We start from the raw sequence: 12,002 nt of genomic DNA on the forward strand, positions 1-12,002 counted from the left end.
GGTACAAAATGAGCTCTGAAAGCCACTGTAATTAGAGGTCATGACCTTATGATGCCATGACTAATAATGGTCAAGTCTATAGTCAAAATCTAAGATACTTGCAGTTGTTACCTGCAAGACCAGACTCTGCTGAAAGAAGAAATGATATAGTTCAGCAAGAAGGGCAGCAAGAAAATGAAAATGCTATCATTCCTCTAAGTAGTAAGAACAACTTCTATAATATAGCAAATATAGGAGTTAGACGGTTATTGCATCATAGGAGACCTGTAAAAAGACTTAAAGAAAGTGTTAAGAGATATTTCTGCTATATGAATAAATGTGTGCTTTTAAAAAATAAATTAAAGGAACTGTGGTGTTTCTGTAACTTTAAGGACAAATTTCAGAGTAGCAGCCGTGTTAGTCTGTATTTGCAAAAAGAAAAGGAGTACTAGTGGCACCTTAGAGACTAACCCATTTATTTGAGCATAAGCTTCATCCGATGAAGTGAACTGTAGCTCATGAAAGCTTATGCTCAAATAAAATGGTTAGTCTCTAAGATGCCACTAGTACTCCTTTTCTTTTTAAGGACAAATAGGATCTTCAGAGTGTGGGAGGTGACAGTGAGAAGAGGCTTTGGTTTTAGGTTAGGCTGCTAAATTGACCTGAGTTAAAATGCTCTGTATGTATCCAATAAAGACTGTTGTTAAGTTAGTAGCAATGAATAATTAAGTCTAGTGGATTTCTTGAATATAAAACAACACAACTGCAATCTTTGGATGTATAAACATGGGAGTAGTGAGTAGGAGTAGGGAGGTGATTTTTATCTCTGTGTATCATATTGGTGAGACCAATACTGGAATACTGTGAATAGTTTGGGTATCCATGTTTTAAAAAGGATATTTGAGGGAAAAACTGGAGAGGCAGAAAAGAGCCACAAAAATTATTTGAGGCGTAGAAAAAAATGCCTTACAGTGACAACTGAAAGAACTAACTCAATCTGTCCAATTTATCAAAAATGAGATTATGTGACTTTATTATAGCATATAAATCTTTTCATGTGGAAGAAATACATGGTACCAAGGGGCTTTTTCATCTTGCAGAGAAATACAGAAACAAGAACCAATGCCTGGATGCTGAAGCCATATAAATTCTTATAAGAAATTAGGCTCAAATTTTTAACAGTGACGGTGATTAACCACTGGAACAAACTGCCAGGGGAAGTGGTGGGTTCTTCATCTCTCGATGTCTTCAAGTCAAGATGGGAAGTCTTTCTGGAAGATAAGCTTTAGCCAAGTTATACTTGAGTCAAAAACATGATCATGGCCTCAATGTAGGGGTAACTGGGTGAAAGTTAATGGCATGCAATATACGGGAGGTCAAACTAGATGATACAAGGATCCATTCTGGCCTTAACCTCTATGAATGAATGAAGAGAGCACAAGCCACATATTTGTTTTTTTTTTCTTTTGCAGATTGCTTTTAAATGATTTATTAAGTGGTTTATTATCAATGAGCAGTTGAATGTAGCATATCTTCAAATACGGGAAGCAGTTAGCTTTCTGAATTTAACATGTCTTATTAGAGAAAGGGGTGTATTTGGCCTGGTTTAATCTCTCTATTAATCTCTGCAAACTGTCTGGGAAGGTGGGAGTTTAATGTTCTTGTCTATGTTTGATCTTTTTGTAAAGTTTGGGACTTTAATTTTTAAGAAAAGCACCAGTCTGAGTATGTCTTGCCCTCTCCAGTAGAAAAGTAGATTTTACACTATAGTTTCCTTAAAATCTACTTTCATGTCTATTTGATTTATAAGGAGTGTTTCTGCAGAATCATCTCTTTCTAACCATCGCAAGTGGTAGAGGGAGTGAAGATTTCTCAGAATTATGGTTTTGCTTAGAGGACAGAGTATTAGTTTATTAAGAACATAAGGTTTAAATTTATTCCACTTGAATACCAAGTTTTAAATAACAACTTGACAATTATCCACTGTTTCCACTGTTTGTATTTGGCAATATTTTCACTGAAATATGAACATTTTCAGTTCATTTTGTTCTTTGACATCAGTGGTTTTATCTTGGATTTCAGTTCCCAAAACTTGACTTAAAATAGCTGTTTAATTTATATAGGAACTAGAGGCAAACTTTTTTTCCATACTTACATGTGTAATAAAGCTAGGCATGGTGCCTGTTGCAATTCCCCTAATCTGAAGGGAGAATGTCTTACTTATTTCTTGACATGGAGAGACATCTTAGTTTTGAAACTCTACTGGGTGCAAATAGCTGTTTGTGCCAGATGTTGAGGTGTATTCTGGTAATTGTGTACAATAATGTCAACTTCAGCAAGTAAAAAAGCAAAAATCCCAATTGTAAGAGAATGAAATAACTAAATTGAATGAAGTTTCATTTGGGTCTTGCCTGTGGGTGAAATAACAATGGTTATATCCAATCACACATCTTAATAGCTCTTGAATGACAAATACATGCAAGCAATGCCCAGGTTTAAGCAGCTGTTTCTTATCCTTGTTATAGCAGGTAATTTGAAGGATACTTAGGAGATCGTTTGTCTGTGAAACCAAAACAGTTTTGTAGTTACGGAAATTAAATGTAGTCAAAAGTAAATTTAGTTACCATTCACTAGCCACCATTCCAAGGATCCTGTTCCGTATTGGTAGACCATCAGTATATTCAGTTCTGCCTCCCTTCCTCTTGAGAGGAAGATAGATTTAGCAAATTCTCTTAAAATGTATTACGTCTTACAGCATATAATTCTTATGGAAGATGTAATAAGGTACAGTAGCATATTAAAATATGTAGAGTGTGAGAATACTTTTGAGTATCCCGAAACTTTATGGTGGAATATTCCAGAATAACTACAAAGTTCCCAAGTATGTTAGAGATTCTTTTTTTGAAATAGAAGCCTGAACCATGCCTCTGTGCGGAGTCCTGCACTCTGGTAGTATCTCCAGACTTTGCAATAAGATAGTCCCTACAGTCCAACTGCCATGTCCATATAGAAGCGGTAGGTCATCAACTAAGTCAAAATCTTCAAGGTGAATTGAGGTTTAGGTGTCTTTGGGCACATGAATGCGCCTGGCCAGCTGTGCCAGACTGACTTGTTGGTGGAAAGTCCTTTCCACCAGATCTCTGAATGGTCAGTGCTGAGAGGCCTAGCAGCCCTCCATGGTGAGAGGTTTCTCATCCTTGTGGTCTGGCACTGCGGTGTTTAGACCTTCTTCCCAGAGAGGCAGAGAAAAGTCTCCTTCCTCTTTCTGAAGTTCTGCAGCCACTGCTGCTCATCCTGGTCTTGACTACAGCTCTGTCCCAAAAGTCTGTAATCAAGGTCATCACTCAAAAGCTGTGCTTTGCTTGTTAAATGTATTTCACAGAGCCGATTGAGGCTAGGGTTGGGAGCACAACATTTGTCATTGAGTTGCAGCATGAATTCCATGTATTTCTAGGCTATGTCTATCCCCAGGAATTATTGCCAGAACCCTTTACACCACCACTGAAGCCACATAATTTGCAAGACCTCAAGAAAACAACTGTGTCTGTGAACAAATAGTGAGCTCTAAGTTGTTAAGTCAATCCTCTGTTTTGAAAATAACTTGTGGAAATGACACAATTTCTTAGGGAATTTTGGGAATTTGACCCATTCTCACATAATTCCTTTGGCCTCCCGGAAACCCTTTCGAAATATATCACAAGCCAATGATTCAGGGAGCTGTCAAACTGTGGATACTCAGAAGGTAGTCCATCTCACTACTATGGTGCTTGTGGACATGTAACAGAATGGTAGATGAAATAGTATGTCTACTCTGCAATGCATGATTGCTCTTTATGTCGGTGCAATCATACGAGTTGAATTAGCTATGGTTTCATGCTCTAATATAGACAAGCCAATGGTTTGTGTCATGTCTGTTGCAGAATCTCTTCCTGAGATGGGGTGCCCAAGCTCTCTGAGTCTTTACAAAGGTAACTAAAAGAAAGACATGAATAAAGTGTTTATACTGAGGAGCCTTCTATTCTGTGAGATAATAGTTGAACCTCACCTGTTTTGGTTGCATTTGTGTGTATAAATATAACATTGTAATATACTGTTATTAAGTAAGCTGTGTCTGCTCAGTTCAGTTAGGGTTTATTTTAGAAACATCCCTTGAGGTTGTTAGACATCAGCAGTAGAAATCCAGAGAATATGGCTTCTTTAAAAAAATAAAATTTACTTTTTCCTTTCAAAATTCAGCAACTATATACTGAAAATGTTATCTTGATAATTAGAAGTTTGAATATGTAACTTTAAATGGTGACTTGTAAAATACACTATATAATTACATGTTAGACACTCACTTTGCTGAATTCACTAACCCGCGTGCCTCCCTCAAGAGGTTGGAAGAGAATTCTGAGTCACACTTTGTGTGTGTGTGTGCTGTTTTTGTTTGTTTGTTTGTTTTTTGTAGTTTGTTCTTGTTGTTTCGTTACAGATATTTACATCGGGAGCTGGTTGCAAGTATTTGTGAGCTTGCAAGGACCTGGGCTTATATTAGTAACTTGAAGAGCCAAAAACCTGAGCCTTGGAGTTTGTACCTGAATCCTGAAATAGCAAGAGACTAGAGTGAGAATCCGGTATATACAGGACTTTCAATTTGAAGGGATGAAGTTTGCTGAGGTCATTGGGGATTGGTACACCAAAACCCCACAAAAATCCCTACAAATATCAGTCCCCCACAGAAGCAATGGCCTCAGCCATGGTAGAGAGCTGGAGTATCAATGACAGAAGTGATCAGATATTCGAGGATAAGCCCATCTTCATTCTCTGTTGCCCAATCTGCCCTTTCAACTAGGTAACAGACTTGATGACTGTGTTGGGAGCCACATCAGAGCTGATTAGGAACCAGCAACCATCTTTGGGAGATACCTTACCCTGTCCTCTCAGACATGGTCAGCTATCACTTCAGACAAATGGTTGTTGGATAGAGGTACTGTCATACAGATTCTTCACAGCACTGAGAGTCTTTACAAAATGCCAAGCAGTGTGAGCAGCCTACCTGAGAAGACAAGGCCTTCATGTCTATCGCTGCTTGGATGACAGGCTGATCAGAGGCAGATATCAGTTGCAGATAGCAGTGAGCTTGGAATGCCCTCTATCTCTTTTCATCTGGCTGGGTCATCTAGTGAACTATGAAAAATAGTCACTTACCACATCACAGATCATAGAGTTCATAGGAGAACGGATTGAGTCCAGATCACAGAAAACATATCTGCCTGAGGACAGCTCATCCATTCTTTACAAACACGCATATTTCAGTTCTATCCAAACCAGCTATGATAGTATGGGTATGCACTGCAGTGTTAGGCCATATGTGGGTGAGCATGTAGTGATACCGCTTGCCAGACTTCACCTGTGGCTCCTTCAGCTCTGGCTCAGGTTAGTCTAATCTCTGAGATATCAGACGGAACGGTCACAGTAACACATTGTCACTGCAGAACTGGCTTAGGGGCAGGAACCCACAAACACATGGAAAAGGGTATCTTTTTCAGTTTTCTCCCAAACAAAGCTGCTAATCACGGCTGTTTTAGGGACGGGTTGGGGAGCTCATTTGGAGCACTTACAAATTCAAGAAACTTTGGTTCCAGATGACATGGGACTGCACACGAACATCCTGGAGCTTGGAGCTATCAAACTGGCCTGTATGGTATTCTTCTCTGTCTTCCAACAGCAGATCTTCACAGACAACATGACAGCCATATACTAAATAAACTCACCTCTCGGCTTGGAGGTTATTGAATTCTGGACTTGGTGCTCTCAAAACAGGGTAAACACACTGGCACTTCATCTTCTAGGAGTCAGCAACAGCCTTGCAGACATCTTCAGCCGGCAGTCTGATCTGGTCATGAATGGCTTTTGTACAGATCCATCATGGGAGTGGCATTCAGTCCAGTTGGGATTCCCATTGTAAAACTGTTTACCACTAAGTACTATGCCAAATGTCAAACTTTTTGTTCCAGAGGAAGTCTGAGACCAGGATTGTTGCTGGAAGCCTTCCTCTACTGCAGTGGGACAGAGGCCTACTTTATGCCTTTTGACTGATTCCCAAGTCAGAAGGGACAATGCTGCAATCATTATTGTAGCTTCATAGTGACAGATATCAGCTAAAACTGTTTTGTTACAGATATCCATTCAGCCTCCAATCTAGCTCCCAGACCGTGGTGCTGTGAAATCGGGTTTGGACAGTTAGACATTCCATCCAGACCTGAAGTCTCTGTATCTGACGGTGTAGCTGTTGGCTGGCTAAGTACCACGGACAGACTGTTCCTACAGCCCTTGGTACTAAAGATTGTTTCTGCTTACTACATTTAAAACAAGGTGGTCTTTTGTCTGGGTCTCAGCTTGCCATCTGCCCATGCAGTCATGTTCTGTCTTTTCTCACAGCACAATACCAAAGTATCTCAAAGGATTAATGCACACTTATCCACCAGTTAGAGAGCCTACTCCTGCCTGGGACCTCAGTATAGTCTTCCTGAGATTCATGGAAACTCCATTTGAACTTTCTCAGAATGCTGCTTACACTACCTCTCTCTAAAGGCTGTCTTCCTAGTTTCCTGTCACTTTGGCTGGAAGAGTAAGCTAGCTTCAGGTGCTTCTAGCGGAACATATTCCCCCCTCCCCCACAATATTCCTTTGAGAGAAGGTGGAGCTAAAGTCTCACCCAGAATTAATTCCTAAACTAATCTCTCTGAATTTAATCTAAAACAGTCAATCTAGCTGTCATCTTCCCAAAACCACACGCTGCACCAGGAGTAAAGGAATTGCACACATCAGATGCGCAGGACTTTCTTTTATTACATTGACAGTACCAAACCGTTTAGATGGTTGCCCCATCAATTTCTGGCTAGGACTGGGAGATCTAAAGGTCAGGCCATCCCACCACAAAGAATATAAAAATGCATCACCTTGTCTTATCAGTTGGCTGGTTTACCTCTCCCACCAAACATCAAGGCTAACTCCACCAGAGCTCAGGCAACATTCCTCCACCTGTTTCAGAAATGTCAGTATCAGAAATCTGCAAAGCAGCAATGTGGAATAACCCACTGAACTTTCTTAAACACTGTACTTTGGACTTAGCTGCTAGGTCAGATGCCAAGTCCAGAAGAGCAATACTTCAATCACTGTTCAACTGATGCAATAGATATTCCTGAAGAAGGTGGGAATGAGGAGCTACTGCTTGCCAGTCACCTACACTGGGTTCTACATTGACATATACTCCAAGAAGGAAGAATGGTTACTGTTTCCTACAGTGACTGTAATTCTTCAAGAAGTTGTCAGCATAGATCCTGTGACCTGCCCTCCATCCTTACATTTTGGAATCCTCACCTATCACAGGCTTCAAATGGCTGCTCTACCCTTTGTGACAGGGTCAGGCCAGATGGCTATAGGAGAGTAACAGAAGGCAGATATCTACTTAGTCTGGGGCTAATATCCTTTTTCCCTGGGTAAGGTAACAGGGGAGGTTCCAGAACAATTAAAACAGACAGGCTGATTGGCTGCAGGTGTTCTAATCAAGAAGCTGCTAGAATCAATTAAGGCAGGCTAATCGGCACCTGGGTTTAAAAAGGAGCTCACTTCAGTTTGTGGTGCATGTGAGGAGCTGGGAGCAAGAGGCGATAGGAGCTGAGAGTGAGAACATGGACTGTTGGAGGACTGAGGAGTACAAGCATTATCAGACACCAGGAGGAAGATCCTGTGGTGAGGATAAAGAAGGTGTTGGGAGGAGGCCATGGGGAAGTAGCCCAGACAGTTGTAGCTGTCGCACAGCTGTTCCAAGAGACACTCTAAACAGCTGCATTCCACAGGGCCCTGGGTTGGAACCTGGAGTAGAGGGCAGGCCCAGGTTGCCCCCAAATCCTCCCAACTCCTGGTCAGACACAGGAGGAGTCGACCTGGACTGTGAATTCAGAAAAACGGCCAAGCTGAAGGCTGCCGTGAAGCTCCAAGGTGAGCAAATCCACCAATAAGCGCAAGACCCACCAAGGTAGAGCAGGAACTTTGTCACACCTTGCACTGATGGACATGGCTTTCAAACAAATCTGATCACACACCCATGAGGCACCTGTGCACCCATAGTGGGATCCACACTGACAATGTCTTGAAGAACCAGAGTTACTCTAGGGAAAGTAACTGTCCTTCATTCTTTCCTGCAAATTGCACTTAGAAGTTTGCCCAGTAGTGCTGACTTTTCCCCCTTCCTCTGCTTGAGACCATATTTTTTTAAATTTTTTTTTTTAAGATTAATAATTTCACCATGTTCATTATTTCTCCGCCCTGAATCTTGAAACACAGGGTGTAACAGCCAAAGAGAATTTTTGTGGGAGCTCTTTGCTAAAATATTGGAAGCACATTACATCTTTGACTAATTAAGAAATAGGAAAACTTAGGTTTAGAAAAGCTCCTTCTTGGTAGCTTTAGGATTTAGTGGAAGTTACTCCTTTCATATGAACAATAAGGCAGCTTTCTTACTATTCTACGTGGCAACATAAAACAATTATTGGGAACCAAATACCTAAAGTTTTTGCAGAATTTCAATTTAGGAAATTGTGCTTCATTTGTCTATATTGCATGTGCTTTATTTCTATATCAGAGGGATAGGTGTGTTAGTCTGGATCTGTAAAAGCGGCAAAGAGTCCTGTGGCACCTTATAGACTAACAGACATATTGGCGCATAAGCTATCGTGGGTGAATACCCACTTCGTCGGATGCGTGTCACATGCATCCGACAAAGTGGGTATTCACCCATGAAAGCTTATGCGCCAATACGTGTGTTAGTCTATAAGGTGCCACAGGACTCTTTGCCACTTTATTCATATAGACTTTTATTGTAGAACATTGCTTTAAGAGAAATTTCCACTTACTGTTGACTTGAAAAAATGGTCTGATCTAACAAACTTAAAATGTTTTCATGAGAGCCAACGGGACAACACCCAAAAAAATTTAACTTATTGTTGGGGAATTCTTCTTTCTGCCAAGACTGATCTTACTGTTACAGCCTACCAGCCAGTTAGCTAAATGTTCACAATCTGTACTGAAGCTTACCAATTGCATCTGCTATAAGGACTGTAATAACCACCTTCTGTAAATATGTCATTTGCCAGGATTCTCACTCCTGGGTATTAGTTTCTTTGCACTGAGACTGATAGAGTTTTCCCAACTCTAAAAGAACTTTGAACAGATATCAGGATAGAGTGTGAGGCAGGTATGCCGTCCCCTGTAAATGCTTCTCCACTGAAGAAGGCTTCTCTATGCCAGTCCATCTTGTATAAAAGGTCTTAGTAAAGCTAGGAGAGATAGTGATTTAGAAGAATGCAATAACCTCGTACTGGTTCAGGAGGTACCAGTCTATTGCAAATGGCCAACATTGAGCTCATCAGGTTGAGAGTCTGGCCTTTGATCACTCAGAAATGAGGGCACCTCTCTTCATCTTACCATGGGAGCTCTTTCCTGGACATCCTTTTTACCCCTGTTGGGTAGAAAACCATGGACATGTTATCTTTGCATAGGTAACGGTAACAGAGTAGCAAAATCCCTACTCTTACTGTTTGCCCATCGAGGTTTAACATTATCAAGAGCTGTTGGGTTTCCACCAGACTTATGCTACAGAGGTAAGAACTAAGAGTGAAAATCCTGTTGGAATTCGATCTACAGAGAAGCAGAATTGCAGTTAAGCATTCCATTTTTCAAACACTAAATTACAGCTGGGTGAGCATTTCTACAAAAACATTCAGATAGTTTTAAAACAAAACTTGTTGGTATATCCCACAAGGCCTAAAACATTCTTGTTTTCTCTTGCTGTATTAACTTCTTACATAGAAAGGAAATGAATTTTAGAAAGAATGTTTTATATAAGCCATTTGAGACAGTCTGTTAAGGAAATACCAGCTGTCAAGAAAGATGTAGCCAATATTGAGTTATATTAAAAATATTCTTAAGGAAGTATGCGTCCAGAAAAAGTGGCTTAATTAAAGCATTTCAACTACTCCTCTGGAGCAAGGTCACTTAAATTCCAAGTAAATCTCATAAATGTGAAAATCAAGAGGACTTATTTTTTTCTCCCCCTCCTCTCACCTCTCCTTAAGGGAAAAATATTTTGTTTTCTCTTAAGATTGTCTCTTTTAGGTTCTGATTGGGAGGTGGTCCCCCAACACAGCAGAATGAGGAAATGAGTATCTGGTTAAAAATTTTAGTTAGCAGGAAGATCATAAAGGTAAACAGTCACAATGCTTTGTCTTTTAATCCTCAAACTCCATAAATTTGCATTCATCAATACCTTGTAGTTTTAAAATAAGATAAAATTAATGTTTTAACAAGAGAAAAAAATAGGAAGATTAAATTTCAGTATTATCATATTACCTTTTTTCTGTCTAAATCTGCACCTTAAGAGTAATTAATAGCACTATGCAGTATTGTGTTGCTGCAGCGGAAGAATATAGCAAAGTGTGTTAGATACCCATGTAAATATAATGAGCTAGGATTTAGATAAAAAGCTACAATTGGCTTGTGAAGCATATTAAAAAACGATTGGATTTACTGTTTTTTTTCCTTTACTTTTTTAAGTTCAGTCTGGACTGTTGGTTAAGGGGTTATACTCTGAATACACAATTACACTGTATTAGCCTGAAACACAAGCTTTTGGGTTAATTACAGCTTTAATGTTTGGTTTGTGCACCCATTAATCTGCTTGTTTTGATCAGCTTTACTCTTTTCAATATGTTTATGGTATTTGAAATTATGCTTTCTTTCTTTCTAGGGGGTATTTGTAGAGCACCAGTCACTGAAACATTTGTGTACAATTCTAAGCATAAAGAGAAAAAAATAGGTGCCGAGACCCATGTAAGTACCTAGATATTTATTTTAAAAAATAAATATACAAAGGGCAAAACTATAGGCAGAGTTTGTAGCTGTCTATCGTTAAGGCTTCCGAATGCTTTCCATGATAAGACTGTGTGTTTAATGCATTTTGCCATCCCTGTGAAAATCTGTCCAAGTTATAATAAGCCTCTGAAAATCTCACTTAGCACATGCTCCCCCATACCATCTATGCATCAACTAAACTGTGTGTGCGCCATCCTCACAGAGTGACTGAGCATGCTCTATCCCAGGGCTGAAGGGGCTGAGAAGGCATTTCCCTGCACTTCCTTCCCATGACTACCAGGGGCTGCTGTGGTGCGAGGCAGCAGAACTGACTGTAGGGAGACTCCTTCCTGTGCTTTCAGTGCTGTACCTGCTAGTGCCCAGACAGCATGGAGGAGGAGGAAACAGCCTGACTGGAATATAGAGGGCTAAGGGGCAGAGGTAGTAGGGACAGAAGCTGGGGGGAAAGAAATAAGAGCCGGGGAGAAGGAGGGATAGGAGCAGAGTGAGGCATGAGCTGGCTGGGGATCAGGGAGTCGGAGGTAGGGGCAGAATAGTCTGTAACCACTAGAGTACAATTTCCTCTAGAACCTGGAATTGAACCTAGGACACTGTGTGGCTGGCCCATATACAGGATAACAGCCTGCTGCTGCTTCTACCATTTACTTGATTGTCTTGCATTGTAGAGGCGTGTGCTGTAAATCTAAAGGTTCTGACTCTGCTGATGACCTGTGTGAGGATCGTTATGGATCCACAATATTAAATTCTTGGGTTTTTAGCTTGCTTTTTATTTTTCCACGTAATATCCTATGTATTTAATGTTAAAAGAATGTTGAGATTGCAAAGTCAAGCACTCAAGATGCGAGAATTGGTGTTGCTTGTAGAATCTTAATTTGTAACTCTTGTTTGTATGTGTTGCAATTCAGAGCTGGCTGCACCTCTGATATTTTCGTGCATCACTGAGTGTGCCTTCTCCAGGTTTTAGACTTTTACCTTTCTGAGGTGGAATCTTGCAATTCTTCCACTTCAAAAGGGTACTGGGCTGCAGCGCCTTGTGTACCAACTGTGATTACTCAGCAGGCCTGACTGGATTTGGCTGTCCATAGTCTTTGCTTGAGATCTGTGAC

The 12,002-nt window shown here is 40.4% G+C and overlaps 1 protein-coding gene across 6 annotated transcripts in view; it reads left to right on the forward strand.

The window, feature by feature from the left end:
* The window catches only part of LCLAT1 (lysocardiolipin acyltransferase 1), a 205,949-nt gene that overhangs the window by 26,750 nt on the left and 167,197 nt on the right, over positions 1-12,002 (forward strand). For 2 of the 6 annotated variants that reach the window (XM_073338646.1, XM_073338651.1), the window contains exon 2: positions 10,772-10,854. The exons of 2 other annotated variants lie outside the window; for them this stretch is intronic. The gene's annotated coding sequence lies outside the window, so the exon portion shown is untranslated. Of the gene's footprint in view, positions 1-3,899; positions 3,948-8,813; positions 10,855-12,002 lie in introns of those variants that run through there. 2 more of the 6 variants (XM_073338649.1, XM_073338647.1) reach the window with 2 other exon arrangements.

This window comes from Lepidochelys kempii, chromosome 3, assembly GCF_965140265.1.
Source record: "Lepidochelys kempii isolate rLepKem1 chromosome 3, rLepKem1.hap2, whole genome shotgun sequence".
In the NCBI taxonomy this organism is placed as follows: Eukaryota; Metazoa; Chordata; order Testudines; family Cheloniidae; genus Lepidochelys; species Lepidochelys kempii.